Source organism: Salmo salar, chromosome 10 (assembly GCF_965601325.2).
Source record: "Salmo salar chromosome 10, fSalSal1, whole genome shotgun sequence".
Classification (NCBI taxonomy): domain Eukaryota; kingdom Metazoa; phylum Chordata; class Actinopteri; order Salmoniformes; family Salmonidae; genus Salmo; species Salmo salar.
This window is the reverse complement of record NC_138300.1, coordinates 24427259-24445907: the sequence shown is the minus strand read 5'-3', so window position 1 is coordinate 24445907 and position 18649 is coordinate 24427259. Positions and strand designations below refer to the sequence as shown.

The window sequence follows — 18649 nt, the reverse complement described above, 5'->3', positions numbered from 1 at the left end:
TTAACCTTTATTTAACTAGTCAGTTAAGAACAAACTCTTATTTTCAATGACGGGCTAGGAATAATGCTGTGCCTCCTGGGGCAGACCAACATATTTTTACCTTGTCAGCTCGGGGATTCGATCGTGCAACCTTTCGGTTACTAGTCCAACACTCTAACCACTAGGCTACTTGTACTTGTAATTTCGATGAATATCCTTAAAATGTTATAATTAATGGCTTTTGGAAAGTGGTAAATCGTATTATGCTATCCATGTGAGGATATTCATCGAGCATGATACAAAACAATATTTTCTATAGCGGGCTCTGGTAGATAGTTTAAAGACTCCAAAAGTCCCATCTGACTATTTGGAACAACTCATTCCTTATTGTTCTTCTGGAGTTACAAAGAGGCCCATGCCTAAAATGTATTGATATGATTTTTACTGTTTTATTTAAGAATAAAATAATTTGCCTAATTAAATATGATTATCTAGTAATCAATTCCATTCCAGTCACTGCGTAATTCTGCTTCAGGTTTTGGTATCGCCTCGTTTCTGTCCCTGTGGGTGACAGGAGGGAGCAGTAGCCAACTGAATAATCTGTATTCCACCGCTAGTAAAGAAACACCCTGTGATCTTCCTATCTTCACAAAGCTCCTGAGGGGTAAACTACAGAAAAAATACATATTTTTCATAAACTGATGAATGGGAATTTTCTACCCGCGGAATCCTGAAGCAGAAGCATACTGGAAAAGGGGCGCATACCAGACTGATGAACAGCCCTTTCTCTCAATGAGACCCGAAGTGAAAAGACGCAGTAATGAATGACAGTATATTGGCAAGAGCAGCAGCCGTGCGCAGCTACATCGAGCACAAAATAACTATTGTGGGGATAGATGATTGATAACGCAACTGCTATAGTGCAGGCCGGGAGAGCGAAACAGATGTAATTTTCTTATGCTACAGCTGGTTCAGTGCCACTGGGTGCTGCATGGATTGTTATTGCAATCAGTCCTTCTACATCAGCCACTGCTACCAGCAATCCCAAATTACTTAGGAATTCCGGACGGCTGTCTGAGGAGCAATATTGCTGCAGAGCTCAACGGGAATGCCATGTGTCGTGGCGCGACATAAGAACCGCTTTGTGGTGTCTTGTCCACCGGGACAGGTGGTGTTGTGTGTGCTGGGGGTTGGTGGGGGTATATGAATACACAACCCGAGAGAGAGTTGTTTTAGGGATGTCACGCCGCCGTACGGGATCAGTTTTTGCCAGAGACAGGTGCGACAGAGAGGAGTAGTAGTTTACAAACGACGTTGGGATTGGTGTTGACGAAAACCTCGGACCTGTCTATCTTCTTACATACTTGATATTAATCCAGGGGACATCATACTGTGGAGGCAAGAACTGTGTAATCGTCGCTTTCCGGGTGCACCTTTTACTCGACAATCAGCGGTAAGTGGGCAGAGCTGTCCAACGTTGGGGTCCGGTGGTTGAGGGTGGTGGTGTGCGCTATGGGACATTGCCTCTCCCGTAGCGCCATGCCGATGCTTTAGGGAATAATGGTGTTCTGAACATAATGAAATGTGATGCATTGTGATGGGTTTGAAAACGTCTCAAACGAATGTGGGGAACTTACTTGAAATTATACGGCATTTTCCCTCTGAGGGAGTGTCACCAGCCAGCCACACTTGTCGACACACATAATTTTGACAATTATAGGCTACAATTTTGTTCAATAGGCTAATATTACCTGGATTTTTCTAGCATTGTGTAGTTTCTTGATTTCATACTGCGTAGCTCCATGTCCAAGCCACATACATTTTTTGTTGTTGTAACAGACAGACAGCACGATTTATTGTTGACGACTATAAGAAGGTATGCTAATCTCTGACTTCCCTATATATTAGGAAAGTAACCGAGACTGACATTTTTTGCTATATTCAAAAGAATGTGCAATAGTAGGCTATGATAATGTATTTTCCCAACTAGCCTACCGATACAATGAATTGAACACTAAAACTGTATTATCATTATTGATTACATAAATGTAATCAAAAAATGTAAATGCACAAAATGACTCATTTTACTCTTCTTTCACACGAAGAGTTCAGTAGCTATGAGAGCAGCAGCCCTCTCTGTGACTGGTGTGTGTGTGTCTGTCTAGTGGCGCTGCTGGTGGTTGTGTATGCTGCGCTGTGATCCTGTCCAAGGCCCGGGTGTCCCTACACCCGTCCTCCCCTCGGACTCTTCTCTCTCCCTTTCCTTCTGTCCTTCTCTTTTTACAGCAGCTGCTGCTGCCTTTACAGTACACTGAGTTAGCCGGCTGGCTAGTGTCAAAATCAAATTCGCGTTTTTCTGAGTTGATGACACTGAGCTAGCTCCCCAAAGTTTCTTATTTTGGGAGAAAGCTGCAGGTTTTTGTTGTGCTCCCGGTTTCAAATTCAAATTGCCTTTGAGCTGCCTTTTGTTGGGTGCTGAGGTTTGTGACTGGAAAGGGAGAAAACTAAGTGAAGTCCCCAAGGGTCAGAGCATTCCAATAATGAGCCCAAGTGTGAGAGAGGAGAGCAGAGCATGAGAGAAAAGGGGGCTAGGGAGTGGAGACAGTTTTGTGAAAGCTAAGATATAGCCAAGGGAATAGCACAAGCCCTCCCCTCACTCTCATGTGTCAATCAGGCTCGAAGGACAAGGGGCTCTTTAATATCCCCTGAAAGCCCTCTCCCTGAATTCTGCCACAGGTTGCATACCTTACCTACCTTCTCTAACCTATACTCTCCTGATGCCCAGATGCTGGGCTGTTGTTCTACAGTCCCAGCCTCGTGCCGCTGTTTTCTTTGCCTGTGTGGAGAGAGAGAGAGAAATGGAGAGAAGAGAAAGAGAGTGGAGGGCTGCTGGCTGCATCTGGCTAATGATTCATCTGTTGGTGCTGTGTTGTGCTGTGTTGTGTTGCGTGCTGTGTTGTGTTGGTGCTGTGTGGTGTGGGGTGCTGTGTTGTGTTGCGTGCTGTGTTGTGTTGCGTGCTGTGTTGTGTTGCGTGCTGTGTGTTCTCCTGGCTAGGGAGTTTCTTTCCCACACCGCTCTCCCGGCTAATGCCTTCGACCTCCTCTTGTACACTCATCATCCTACTGGCACTCGTTACAGAATAAATATCACAAGGAATACATTAGGTGATAAGAACAGAGGAAACGCCTGTCTGATAAACGCTGTGATCTCCTCATTGTACTTTCATTTTTAATTTCCTCGAGCCGAGGAGGATGTATTAAATAAGAGCAAACAGACCCCTATCAGTAGGCCTATGGTAACTTTATACTCTCTCGCTGCTCCAAGGTGGTGCTGATTTCACTGTTTTTTGTGCGACGCTTTCCTATTCTCCAGTGCTCCTCACAGCTTAACAAACTGCCCAGTGAAGCTCAGCTAATCCCCAGCAAGCAGAGCACAGTGATTTATTATAAAGTTACTTAATTTGGAAAGATCCACAACTTCCCTCCCTTCTTCCCTCCCTGCACTCTGGGCCAAAGAACCCCTACTGCTCTCATTGTGGAATTCTCAACTAATTTGCAGGATCTGTCTGAGTGTGTATGTGAGAGAGAGGGGGACCGAGGAAGAAATAAAAAGAAAGGGAGAATATGTTTGTCACAGTCTGTTAGTTTTCCTGTGTGTGTGTGTGATTCAGTGCCGTCCAGGATTTGTTGAATGGGGGCCCTGTTAGCACCCTCTCCATTCTCTAACAGTTGTGCACGCCAGCACCCCCCAAAGCAAGTGTTGTGCCTACTGTGCTAAAATAACAGGTGCCCCTGTCCTGTTGCAGGAGGACTTAATCCTGTCCCCGCCACCCCCTCCTGGGGGTTACGTCACCTGGCCAGAGGAGCCCGATCACAGGCTCTGTGAGAGAGCTGGCGACATCTCCACCACCCTCTGACTGATTGCCTAACACCAATACAATTGAGCTGCCTGCCTGGGGCCCCAAGGCTAACCTGCTCTGCCGTCCCTCCCACTCCCTTTCACCCCCTCTCCCTCCACTGGACCTTGGTGTCAGGCCCTCCCAAGCAGTGTGGTCTCTCTGTGGGTTGTCACGAGAAGGACACTGCCCACTGGGACTGAATGGGACAAATTGACCGTAACAATGTTACCACTTAGCATGTGGAGTGGGGAGAAAGGGAAGGTGAAAGAGAGGCTTGGTGAGTGGCAGGCCGTGCTGCAGAGAGCAGCGCGAGGAGTGAACAGACAGGGCTCCTGTTGCATGAATCAGCAGTGCCTTGTATTATATCCATCTGACCTCGCCATTTACACCCAGCACACAGCAGCCCACCGCTGCTCCCGCTGTTTATGTTTGCCCAAGACTAGTACTGGGGTTGCTATGGCTGCAGGATAAACAGGTTAGCCGGTGACCTCTGGAGCCTTTATTCCCAGGGTCCAATGGGCTTGCAGGGTGGCGGCTGCCCCTGACCTGTGGAGAGGTGCGGCTGGAGCTGGCCAGGGGTCACCAAGCCACCCATTTAAAATGCAATAAGCCCTCTATCCCACAGGGACCGGCTCTGTCGTTTAATCACACTCTCCCTCTCTCTCATCACCCGCACTCTCCCTTTTATCTTCCATCTCTCCCTCCTCTAATAATTTGTATATCTAGTGCAATACCAAAGCAAGGCAGGAGGATAAATGAGTGAAGTTCAAAGAGAACGTCCCCTGAAATAGTCAATAATGAGAGCTCTTTCATTTTCCCTCAACAGCTTTCACATTGCTGCTCTCTTTCGTTTTTGAGTCATTTGTCTTCTGTTTTAATTTGCTGTCTGTGGACTCTGAAAAGTCTCTGAGAAGGTGAAGGGTATCTGTTACATAAGCCTGGGATGATGGAGGAGCACAATGCTACAGTCTCACTGAGGACTGACTAGGCTAGCTGTTGAATAAAGCTCCTCCTCCTCCTATATGGTTAATATATTACTTAGCCATGAAAATCATTCCATGCCTTTGGCGGGTTGATTTTCACGGACGGTTTGCTTGTCATTGAGGCGTTTTCACATGGCTCTCTCCCCTCGGTGCATGAGGCTGGTTGGTCGTGTTTGTGCGACCGCTGTGCTGACATCACCGTTGTAGCGTATAGAGGTTTGTTAACGAGGGGAGGGACTAATGAGGTGCCACCGCAAGGAGAGATGTGGACAGATTGGTCCCCCCTATACTCTCTACACGCACGCACGCACACAATGAGGGGGCTTGCAAGGAGCCTGGCTCTTTCTCATTGTGTTGGTGTTGACTAACAGGTCCTTGTTGTTGGATGTAGATAAAGTGGAAGTAATTGTACAGAGAAACAATGGCATGGACATCCTGAGTCACACTTCAAACATCACCAGCACAGTGTTAAGCTGTGGAATTATGCTGTGGAATTATGCTGTGGAAGTATGCTGTGGAAGTATGCCCTGTAGGCCCACGGATAGGATGCTCCTCATTTATGTCAGCTTTGGGTTTTAGGGACTATATACTCAGATTGCTCTCTCCGATAGCTTTATGTTTGCTGAGAAACTGTGAGATTGTGCTTGTTTATCATTCTTTACCTAGAGACTCATCTTGCTGCTGTCAGTGTACTGTGGTTCTCTTCATTACCGGGCCGTTCTGTTCCTCTCTGCCTGCATTGCTGTATTTATGTTTCTCATGCACAGTGCCACTTGTTTTCTGCTTTGACGTAATTAATGGCTTACTGCATTCTGTGAACCAGGGGATCCAGTCATGCGTGAGGCAGTCATGTTGAAGAGACTCTGTACTGAGAGGAGGGCAGGGTGAGGGGGTGAGGCACGAGGAGGGACTAGTGCCAAGGCCTGGCTATACTATGTGATAGGTTAAGCCTAGCTAGGAGTGTGAGGTAATATTCTCAAAGACCCAGGGAGGGGCTGGATGGGAGGGGGATGGATGGGAGGGGGCTGACGGTCAGAGTCGGGGCAGGGGTGGAAGACCTGCAGGATTCCACTGGGTGGGCAAAGGCAGAATAGATTCTGGAGACCGCTTACTCAGATGAAATGGGCCCTCGAATGCACTAAATCCACGTTTCACAAGCACCAATTAATGTATGGAGCCGGCATCTCTTGTGTGAGGAATCAAAGGGGTCTGGCTGTGCTGAGCGTCTGCTCTGCCCCCTCTCTGTGGAGCTAGTCAGAGAGCCAGGGTCTGTGAGTCAGAGATGAGGGGATGATGAAAGGAGGATAGGGAACATGTGATGGAGGGATGGAGGGAAGAGAAGAGGGGCCCAGGGGCCATCTGGAGGCAACAGGTCTCAGGACAGTAGGCAGTCTTCAATCAGAGCATCTCATGGCCTGGGTTTGGGCCAGAGTCTGAGCCAGGGTCTCCCCCATCCAAGACCCCCTGTCTGATCCTCTCTTCTAACAGGCCACAATCTGTCACCTGAAATCCTCTATCAGCTCAAGTTGTGCAGTTAAGCGTTATTGATCGGAGAGCTGGTGGTCGACGGGACATGATAATTGTGGGAATTGACTGTGGATGTTTGATTATTAAATGGCATTAACACAATCTTTCCAGATGAGTGGTTTGGCTTATAGGTAGAAAATCAATCTGTGAGTGTTCTGCATGCTCAAAGAACAATTTATATGTGATTGAGAGGAATATGGCTGGTAATTTCCATCTGAAAAAACCCATGAGAACCAACATGTGAAGTTCATAGGAGCATGTCAAGTGAAAGCTAAGAGTCTATTTTTTGGGGACATGAAGGCATAGATACCTTTTTCAGCAATTTTCCATCTTAAAAATGAGGCGTAAATAATGCCCTTGATTTCTGGTCAAATAGATGGAAAAGGGGTCTTAGAAAGTCTTAAACGTTATTAGAAATACATAAAAACCCTATTGTTGAAGTAAAGACCACTGTCAACTAATATCAACACTTATATTTAGTTTTGGATCAATTATTTGAGTTCTGTAAGTTTAAGAAACATTACCTTGTAATTCCTATACCAAAAACCCACATTTTAAAGATATTTTCGAATTTCTCTCCCTCACGAGGAGAGAGGATATTGAAAGTTCACAGAAGTAACAAGTAAAGGTAGACCCACCAAGGACTTACAGTATTTTTACTGAAATACTTTTTGGTTTATGAATTATGACGTGATAAAAACTCGTAATTCTGTTCAGCTCATAACAGTTTTCTCTCTTTCTGTCATCTGGTGGTCAAAGCAAGAGTATGAAAACAGTCTGGACAACCACTCCCCCTCTCTCTCTGCCTCTCTCTTCTCTCTCTCCAGTTAATGTCACCTCTCTCTCTCTTACTGACACCTACCCATGAGCCCCATCTATTTCCATATGCTGTAGAGTACATTCGGAAAGTATATAGACCCCTACACTTTTTCACATTTTGTTACGTTACAGCCTTATTCTAAAATGTATTAAATAAATGTTTTTCCTCATCAATCTACACACAATACTCCATTTATAATTTTATTTAACCAGGTAGGCCAGTTGAGAACAAGTTCTCATTTACAACTGCGACCTGGCCAAGATAAAGCAAAGCAGTGCGACACAAACAACCACAGAGTTACACATGGAATAAACGAATGTACAGTCAATAACACAATAGAAAAGTCTATATGCAGTATGTGCAAACGGCGTGAGGAGGTAAGGCAATAAATAGGCCATAGTAGTGAAGTAATTACAATTTAGCAAATTAACACTGGAGTGATAGATGTGCAAGTAGAACTACTGGTGTGCAAAAAAGTAAATTAAAACAATATGGGGATGTGGTAGGTAGAGTGGATGGGCTATTTACAGATGGGCTATGTACATCTGCAGCAATCGGTAAGCTGCTCAGATAGCTGATGCTTAAAGTTAGTGAGGGAGATATATAAGTCTCCAACTTCAGTGATTTTTGCAATTCGTTCCAGTCATTGGCAGCAGAGAACTGGAAGGAAAGGCGTCCAACAGAGGTGTTGGCTTTGAGGATGACCAGTGAGATATACCTGCTGGAGCGCATGCTACGGGTGGGTGTTGCTATGGTGAGCAGTGAGCTGAGATAAGGCAGAGCTTTACCTAGCAAAGACTTATAGATGACCTGGAGCCAGTGGGTCTGGCGACAAATATGTAGCGAGGGCCAGCCGACAAGAGCATACAGATCGCAGTAGTGGGTGGTATATGGGGCTTTGGTGACAAAACGGATGGCACTGTGATTGACTGCATCCAGTTTGCTGAGTAGAGTTGGAGGCTATTTTGTAAATGACATCGCCGGAGTTGAGGATCGGTAGGATAGTCAGTTTTACGAGGGCATGTTTGGCAGCATGAGTGAAGGATGCTTTGTTGCGAAATAGGAAGCCAATTCTAGATTTAATTTTCGATTGGAGATGTTTAATATGAGTCTGGAAGGAGAGTTTACAGTCTAGCCAGACACCTAGGTATTGGTAGTTGTCCACATATTCTAAGTCAGAACCGTCCAGAATAGTGATGCTAGTCGAGCGGGCGGGTGCGGGCAGCGATCGGTTGAAAAGCAAGCATTTGGTTTTACTAGCGTTTAAGAGCAGTTGGAGGCCACGGAAGGAGTGTGTTGTATGGCATTGAAGCTCGTTTGGAGTTTAGTTAACAGTGTCCAAAGAAGGGCCAGATGTATACAGAATGGTGTCGTCTGCGTAGAGGTGGATCAGGGAATCACCCGCGGCAAGACCGACATTGTATGTATGTGTGTGTGTATATATATATATATATATATATATATATATATATATATATATATATATATATATATATATATATATATATATATAATGACAAAGCAAAAACAAGTTTTTAGAGATCTTTGCAAATGTATAATTCTTTTGAACCTTATTTACATATTATTCAGACCCTTTGCAATGATCATCTAAATTGAGCTCAGATGCATCCTATTTCCATTGATCATCCTTGAGATGTTTCTACAACTTGATTGGAGTCCATCTGTGGTAAATGCTATTGATTGGACATGATTTGGAAAGGCACACACCTGTCTTTATAAGGTCCCAAGGTTGACAGTGCATGTCAGAGCTCCGAGACAGGATTGTGTTGAGGCACAGATCTGGAGAAGGGTCCCAAAAAATCTCTGCAGCATTGAATGTCCCCAAGAACACACCAAGACTCTTCCTAGATCTGGCCGCCCGGCCAAACTGAGCAATCGGAGGAGAAGGGCCTTGGTCAGGGATGTGAACAAGAACCCGATGGTCACTCTGACAGAGCTCCAGAGTACCTCTGTGGAGATGGGAGAACCTTCCAGAAGGACAACCATCTCTGCAGCACTCCATCAATCAGGCCTTTATGGTACAGTGGCTAGATGGAAGCCACTCTTCAGTAAAAGGCACATGACAGCCCACTTGGAGTTTGCCAAAGGACAACTAAAGGACGCTCAGACCATGAGAAACAAAATTCTCTGGTCTGATGAAACCAAGATTGAACTCTTTGGCCTGAATGCCAAGCGTCACATCTGGAGGATCCCTGGCACCGCTCATCACCTGGCCAATACCATCCCTATGGTGAAGCGTCGTGGCAGCAGTGGGGATATTTTTCAGCGGCAGGTATCGAGGGAAAGATGAATAGAGCAAAGCACATTGTGATCCTTGATGAAAACCTGCTCCAGAGCGCTCAGGACCTCCGACTGGGGCGACGGCTCACCTTCCAACTGGGCAACGACCCTAAGCACACAGGTAAGTCAACGCAGGAGTGGCTTTGGGACAAGTCTTTGAATGTCCTTGAGTGGCCCAGCCAGAGCCCGGACTTGAACCCAATCGAACATCTCTGGAGAGACCTGAAAATAGCTGTGCTGTGATGCTCCCCATCCAACCTGACAGAGCTTGAGAGGATCTGCAGAGAAGAAAGGGAGAAACTCCCCAAATACAGGTGTGACAAGCTTGTAGTGTCATACACAAGAAGGCTCGAGGCTGTAATCACTGCCATAGGTGCTTCAACAAAGTACTGAGTAAAGGGCCTGAATACTTATGTAAATAGATATTTTTTACATTTATTTTTAATACATTTGCGAAGATTTATAGAAACCAGTTTTTGCTTTGTCATTATGGGGTATTGTGTGTAGATTGAGGGGGAAAAATTATTTAATACATTTTAGAACAAGGCTTTAACGTAACAAAATGTGAAAAAAGTAATGGTGTCTGAATACTTCATACTCATAATTATGCATATCTGCTTAGTACAGATCAGGGACCCATGATGTAATTCCGTTACTGCAATTCTGTTACCAGGTGTAAATCCACTTCACTTATATTTTTTCAAGCTCAATGTGTCATGTCATAGCTGACACCCCCTTCTTTCTGCAGACATCTATGAATCTCAATTCGGAGCAGATATTTTTGGAAACGTTTTTGGGAAACTTGGTCACATAAAAAAATTGAAGGAGATTTTTTTTCTGTAATTCTGTTAACCAACTTTACATCTGCACAGTTCTTCCAGTAAATGTTTTTTTATTTTTCAGAGTGCGCATCTGATTCACATGTCAGGGATGGCCATTTGAAGCTTGGCAGTTTTTTTGTTGTTTTTTTTACCTTTATTTAACTAGGCAAGTCAGTTAAGAACAAATTCTTATTTTCAATGACGGCCCTAACAGTCCTTATCGTCAGAATGGTACATCTACACCTCCGCTTGAGTAGTTTGACTTTGCAGCATGGGGAGTGAGTTCAGTTAGCTATGACAGTATTCACTTTATTTCAAAGCTGGTCGTACAATGCCATGGAATGATCTCTGCTTTGGACATTTCTCTATGAGGTAGTTTATTGGTGATTTGCTTTGGTCATCACTTCAATTGGTTTTTGGTGTGTTTTTTTTTATTATACTTTTTTTTTTTTTAAACCTTTAACTAGGCAAGTCAGTTAAGAACAAATTCTTATTTACAATGATGGCCTAGGAACAGTGGGTTAACTGCCTTGTTCAGGGGCAGAACAACAGATTTGTTTTACCTTGTCAGCTCAGGGATTCAATCTTGCAACCTTTCGGTTACTAGTCCAATGCTCTAACCACTAGGCTACCCGTCGCCCCCCCCCCTGTGTGTGTCGATAGCCTTGGTGTTTTGCCATCACGTGTGTGTGTGTGTGTGTGTGTGTGTGTGTGTATTTGTGTGTGTGTATTTGTGTTTTTGTTTGTTGGCGTGTGTGTACGTGCCTGTATAGGCGTATGTGTGTATACAGTCGTGGCCAAAAGTTTTGAGAATGACACAAATTTTAATTTCCACAAAGTTTGCTGCTTCAGTGTCTTTAGATATTTTTGTCAGATGTTACTATGGAATACTGAAGTATAATTATAAGCATTTCATAAGTGTCAAAGGATTTTGACAATTACATGAAGTTGATGCAAAGAGTCAATATTTGCAGTGTTGACCCTTCTTTTTCAAGACGTCTGCAATCCACCCTGGCATGCTGTCAATTAACTTCTGGGCCACATCCTGACTGATGGCAGCCCATTCTTGCTTAATCAATGCTTGGAGTTTGTCAGAATTTGTGGATTTGATTTTCTACCCGCTTCTTGAGGATTGACCACAAGTTCTCAATGGGATTCAGGTCTGGGGACTTTCCTGGCCATGGACACAAAATATTGATGTTTTGTCCCCCGAGCCACTTAGTTATCACTTTTGCCTTATGGCAAAGTGGTCCATCATGCTGGAAAAGGCATTGTTTGTCACCAAACTATTCCTGGATGGTTGGGAGAAGTTGCTCTCGGAGGATGTGTTGGTACCATTCTTTATTCATGGCTGTGTCCTTAGGAAAAATTGTGAGTGAGCCCACTCCCTTGGCTGAGAAGCAACCCTACACATGAATGGTCTCAGGATGCTTTACTGTTGGCATGACACAGAACTGATGGTAGCGCTCACCTTGTCTTCTCCGGACAAGCTTTTTTCCGGATGCCCCAAACAATCGGAAAGGGGGTTCATCAGAGAAAATGACTTTACCCCAGTCCTCAGCAGTCCAATCCCTGTACCTTTCGCAGAATATCAGTCTGTCCCTGATGTTTTACCTGGAGAGAAGTGGCTTCTTTGCTGCCCTTCTTGACACCAGGCCATCCTCCAAAAGTCTTCGCCTCACTGTGCGTGCAGATGCACTCACACCTGCCTGCTGCCATTCCTGAGCAAGCCCTGTACTGGTGGTGCCCCGATCCCGCAGCTGAATCAACTTTAGGAGATGGTCCTGGTGCTTGCTGGACTTTCTTGGACGCCCTGAAGCCTTCTTCACAACAATTGAACCGCTCTCCTTGAAGTTCTTGATGATCCGATAAATGGTTGATTTAGGTGCAATCTTACTGGCAGCAATATCCTTGCCTGTGAAGCCCTTTTTGTGCAAAGCAATGATGACGGCACGTGTTTCCTTGCAGATAACCATGACTGACAGAGGAAGAACAATGATTCTAAGCACCGCCCTCCTTTTGAAGCTTCCAGTCTGTTATTCGAACTCAATCAGCATGACAGAGTGATCTCCAGCCTTGTCCTCGTCAACACTCACACCTGTGTTAACGAGAGAATCACTGACATGATGTCAGCTGGTCCTTTTGTGGCAAGGCTGAAATGCAGTGGAAATGTTTTTTGGGGATTCAGCTCATTTCCATGGCAAAGAGGGACTTTGCAATTAATTGCAATTCATCTGATCACTCTTTATAACATTCTGGAGTATATGCAAATTGCCATCATACAAACTGAGGCAGCAGACTTTGTGAAAATGTATATTTGTGTCATTCTCAAAACTTTTGGCCACGACTGTGTATGTGACTATGTCTGTGACTATGTCTGTATGTAATGTATGTGTTACGATAATACTTCAGTGATTGCCCCATTCCTCCTGGTGATTTGCTGGTGATTGTGTGGTTGGTCTGTGAGTTCTGGAGCATGCCTAGCTAACTAGGAGACCGTTGGCTGGAGCTGTGTGTCTACTAGGCAGACAGCTCCTCTGCCATGTGACAGGCCTGGAAAATGGCCTTTCTCAGTAGCCTGCAGTGACACCGTTGCACTGCCCAGATTTCTCTGTTGTTTACCCCTTGCTTGTAGTCTAACCTTTTAAACAATTATATGCTTGCTTCATATAAATAGCATAGCTTGTCCCCTCTGTTTTGTTTCAATTCCGGCCTGGTCTATCTCTCTTAGTCATTGCTGTAGCCAAGGAAACTCAATCCCTGAGTCTAAACTAAAGAAATAATCAGTAGAGGCTGAAATGCCTGAGAACCCAGCTCTTACAGGCCTGTAGCCTGTAACCTGTCATAACTGCATGTTCCATGAAATTCTAAGGGCGGGGTAACAAGGGCACGGCAATGTCAGAGTTTTTCCATGTTCACTCAACTCAAGAAGAATAGCAACGAAAAGGGAATAGCAATGAAAATAATAAAATAGTATGTTGGTGTGGAAATTGTAAGCACATGTTGGCACAAAGAATGGCCCAATCATCCTAGAAATATGTAGCTGTAAACATTCTCAACTGCCCCCTTTACACCGCATGCTCCTGGCTTTTAGGGAATGAAACAGTTTTTGGCACTTTTTCTGTGTTGATGAATCTCAGTGAGAGTGTATATAATTGTGCTGCCCCGGGGTTGAGTGCTTAGTTTAAGTAACACTGGAGAGTGCTGTTACTGCCAATTGTTAAAGATGGCAGTTATTTTAGAATGGGTTTTTTATAGCCATTGGACAGTGGTGTTCCCCCCTCTTCTACTTTTTCTTTCGGCCCGGGCATTTCACCCGCTTGGTGCTTCTCACTGCTGTTGTCATCGGCACCATTAACGGTCTCAACAAAGTGGCTTTGAAGCTCCGCAAGGGCTCAGGGCCTTATAGAGGGACAGCTCGGAGGCTCCAGTGTTGCTCCTTCGTTCAGATTTCTGTCACCTCTTATACGATAAGGCCCTCAGGACAGCTGGGCCAATTACTCTCCCCCTGTACTCTCTCTTTCTCTCTCTCTCTCTCTCTCTCTCTCTCTCTCTCTCTCTCTCTCTCTCTCTCTCTCTCTCTCTCTCTCGATCTCTCCCCCTCCCTCTCTCATGCTGTGTGTGACCAGGTGAAACATTCCGCACTTTGAAATGGAATACTTTACAGTTGATACAGTAACATGCTTTGATAGTAACATACAGTATATCAATGTTGAAGACGGAACCTAAAACCAAAATAGGCCCTGAAGTCATGCTTTAAAATGACACACTAACACAGACATGGATCAGTTTTTTAAACGGATGTAGCAACTGTTATCATATTAACATTTTAACATATTAACATTTCTAGTTAAATATCTCTGCCATTTTTAAAGACATGCCCTCTGTCCTTGACTTTTCCTAAATAAGTCTATTTAACACATGTATGTTGTAAGAATCTTTATATCACAAACATAATTTGTGTTATAAACAGTTTTAAGAGGACATGTCCTTTACTTTCCCAGAGTATCAAAAAGGGATTTTGTTAAATTCTCCTACAGTCACATACAAGTAAGATATTTTGATTTTTATATAATATCAGAAATAGCTCATTCTGATGTTTCCAAAACCCTTACCATTACCAAATTACCCTCGAAATTGCAGAGATGAGTTCTATTTGAAAATGACAGTTTTTTTCAAGAATAACCACTGTTCCACGCGCTCCACTGGTGAGCAAGCACGCGCTCCACAGGTACTCATGAAAATGCTATTGTTATTTTATTTTTTTAATCAAGTATTCTGATGTTATCCAAGACATGTATAAACACAACCTAAGAATAATTTTTTTGATAGGATATATGTGTAACGGTCGTCGTATGTAGTAGACCAAGGCGCAGTGGGTTGAGTGCTCATATTAAACTTTTATTTAACACTTAAATAACAAAAACAAGACAACAAACGACAGCTTGACAGTCTTACAGGCTAAACACAGCAGTGCAAAAACAACTTCCCACAAAAGACAGGTGAAAACAGGGCTACCTAAGTATGACTCCCAATCAGCAACAACAATGTACAGCTGTTCCTGATTGAGAGCCATACCAGGCCAACAAAGAAATACACAACATAGAAAACCCATAGAAATACCAAACATAGAACAATACCCCAAAACCCCGGCACACATAAAACAAACACCCCTCTTACATAAATGCATATCCCAACAAACCCCGAACCACATAAAACGAATACCCCCTGCCACGTCCTGACCCAACTACAATAACAAATAACCCCTTATACTGGTCAGGATGTGACAATATGAAATCTATTTATTAGACTGTTAGAGTTAAAATTGCTGCTCATTGGCTCCCTCAAGGCCTGGCTTTTTTAGTGTTAAGTGGATGCCTCGTGTGCATTTACTTGATTGTGTTTCAAATCCTAATCAGATGGTTAATTTACTGTCTTGGGGACATTTACCAGCTGGCAGTATGGAAAGCAGGTTGATCCTATCTTTTTATCCCTGCCTCCTTGTCTCCCAAGGATGTCTCTATGGTTTCCACACGCTCCGTTTTGTTTTGGGAGTCTACTCGTGCTAACAGAGCTGTCCGGGGGGTTTGGGGGGGTTAAATGTGTGGGCTGAATCAGCCATCAGCCCAGCGCTGAGCAGAAAAGGACATGCAAATCCCTGTGTCGGCAGCTGTGTAGAGCCCTTCATTAATATACTAACACTTCATTATTCCAGCGCAGCCCCAGCTTCACACCAGGACCAGCACCGTATCCACATAGTCCTAATGGCTGACCGACTGGCTGCCCTGCTGGCGGGGGATCGCCGTCCGCCCGAAAAACACCTTTATATATTTATATACTATATATTCGCTGCAAGGAATGTGGAAAAGCTGATTATGCTGGCTGCAATCTAATCGGTTTGTCTTTTACTGGGCTGTGCGTTGGCTGCATTGTTACGCTTGTTCCCTGCTGCTGATAAGGAATAATTGCTGGTGTGGCTGTGCTGGGCTCTTCATCGAGAGTTCACGCAGTATCCAGGCTCAAGCAGCCTCTGAGACGCTTTTTGTTCAAACGAAGAGTCTAAATATGAGTCTTTGTCTGCTCCACTGTTGCTGGAGGTTTTCCCATCGGATAATCCCTTTCTATTTTTTCACCTCGAATGAGACAGTGTCTCCTCTTCTCAGTCTGCGAAGGCGTGTCAGATTTCCAACAGCAGTGCTCAACCAAACAGGCTGGGCGTGTGTCTCTGTGTGTGTCTCCCCAGAGCCTCATCTGGGCCCTACTGTCTTACTCCAGGCTCTCCGTTAGTGTGTGTATGTTAATGAGTAACACCTCTGACCAGTGCAGCATGTCTGTTCCCACATTCCAGCCAGGGTCTCAGTCAGCTCTGCCCTCTACCTGGCCTGGCATGGGGGGGGACACCAGGACACTTCCCCTCGCTGTTCCGTTGCTCCGTGGCACTGTGCCCAGCATGGCCTTCCCGCCGCTGGTGCTAAGGTGCATTAATGAGTTACCATGCCCCCCCACCCCCTGTCACAGTGTGTGGCTTATTACCTCCCGACAGAACCCCCCCCTGACCCACATTATCCTTGCCTCCATTCACAGCAGCAAGGCAGGGAGCCCAACTAGAGCCCATTACTACTGCCAAGGAGACCCTGGGCCCAGACACACACACAGCCCACGAACAAAAATAATTCTGCCACAGAAAAGGCCTTTATAGTGTTTGTGTGATATTGTGGATATTTGTCCTGAGGGAGAGTGTTGCTGTAAGCTTAAACTCCTGCTGTGGAAAAACATCTTAAAGCCATGCGTGCTCTGCTACTTGGTGCACTTTGTTGAACTGCTGACATTAACTCTCCCTGACTAAACCCTATGAGAGTAGGGCATACTCTGGGTGATCCTGCCCTGGAGTCTACAGTTGGTAAACAGAGTCTCAGTCTGAGCTCCATCCCAGCCGTAGTGGAGAGCAGGGTTAACATCAGGCTGATATTGTTATTTAGTCTGTCTGTACATCTCTCTGTATACAGAGAATTTGGTATTGTTGTGAGGTGTCGTGGGGAAGGAAAACCCACGGCATGATTGTTGTAAGGCTTACAGAGTTGCCAGCAAGACAGTAAATCCTCTGCATTCTATTATCATACTCATTAATGTGAATGATTATACACTCAAACCCAGTCAGGAGCCAGCTGCCAGAGGCAGGCAGGCCCACCAACCAACGCAGCGTTACTGGCCAAATAGTCTGGAAAATGAGAATGCCCAATCAAGGTTGAGTGACCTGTGTCAATATAGCTATCTCTCAGTCAGTAATTTATACTGCATTGGAATGTACATCTCCTGTTCTGATAGAGATACTTTGCCACCTCAAATAGCGGTTTGGTAGAATAGTGCATCTGCTTTAGCGCTTTGTTTCTATGGTTATCAGAGAAGTTAAAAGTAGATTGGCATGCTGTTCTTGTGATATGGTGTAATTAACCCTTCTCCTGACCTCGATGTAAAACATGCGTACAAAGAAGTCTATAAATGAGTTTTCTAGCCCACTATCTCTTAGCATACATCCTGTATGTGACAATGTGCCAATCAGGATGTGCCGCAGTAGGGTTGTAGCTCTAGAAGTTGAGTGACAGTATATTTAAGAATTAATATGAGTGTTGTGTTTGTTGCGTTCATTGTTTTTGTGGGTTTTGTGCCTTAGGGAGGAGGACGGTGCAACACCTCTGTCAACAGAGGTGTTTAACCCAGAAAAACAAATAAGGAAAATATTTTCCTGGTCTTCTCACTACTTCATTCATTTTGCTAAGTGATGTCACTGAAGAAAAGAGGGAACGTCATAAACATAACACTTTAAGAATGACTAAGCAATTTTAGTATAATTATCCCAGTGAGAAGCGTGTTTGTTTAAAATGCAGACTTCAGAGAGCGTGGAGAGAGGAGGACAGCAGAAAAACCCGAGAGCAATCACGTCGCCGAGCTACAGCGGTTATGTATTCCAATACAACCGGAACACAGCGTAAATAGCCTGTTATTTCAGGAAGTGTTTTCGTTTGTTCCGCTCAGAATAGCTTGGGAAATTGGTCTGGGACTGTCTATTGTGTCACATGTTTCAGTGTATATTTAATAGGAGCCCCTTAATATAGCGCACAACCCGATCCCCCATCCATTAGCAGGGCTGCTTAATATAGAGATCCAAACGCATCCTTTCAACCAGTCCAGAAACCCCCGTCCACCATCCCTCTTAATGTAATGGTGGGTGTCAGTGTGTGACATACAGCCAGGCTCTTTTACTGGGATATAATAGAACCACTCCTCTGGAAGGCTCAGTGCCCATGGCAAGACTTAGATAGACAGTTAGCCTGGCCAGATTAGCCCTGACAACCAGAGGACCCCCCCCCCAACCAGTCCTACTATCACTGCCAATTATATAGATTGCATCAACAAACTCGGCCATGCTGCACTGAGCATCAATATCCAAGAGGAGTACCCAGGTCAATATCTGTGAATGAGAGGGGTAATGGCCTTCGACCCTGGTACAGTGTGCGTTCACTCGGAAGGAGAGTGGCCGAGCGAGCGTCTCAAAGTTTCTCCATGGGGACCTGGGGACGGCGCTGTGCTGAGTGGCTTTTTGAGTGTGTAAGAGAGTGCGTGTGTGTTTCCAGTCCAGCGGTCTGAGACCGGCCTGGGCCCGGGGGTTTGGCCTGCGGCCAAGCCAGAGATCCAGTTCCTCTGTAGTGTTCTGCCTGTGGGCCTCTACTGGGCAGGCCAGGGCAGGCAGGAGGAGCCTGGGACATCTCCAGAGTTATTTCCACTGCGGTGTAAGTGAGTTTGGAAGGATGTTGTGTACTG

At 44.9% G+C, this 18649-nt stretch overlaps 1 protein-coding gene across 3 annotated transcripts in view; it reads left to right on the top strand.

Moving 5' to 3' along the window:
• The first annotated feature begins 554 nt into the window (after positions 1 to 554).
• sema6bb (sema domain, transmembrane domain (TM), and cytoplasmic domain, (semaphorin) 6Bb) overlaps positions 555 to 18649 on the top strand; it is a 135055-nt gene continuing 116960 nt past the window's right edge. For all 3 annotated transcript variants that reach the window (XM_014216459.3, XM_014216458.3, XM_014216456.3), the window contains exon 1: positions 555 to 1432. The gene's annotated coding sequence lies outside the window, so the exon portion shown is untranslated. The remainder of the gene's footprint in view (positions 1433 to 18649) is intronic.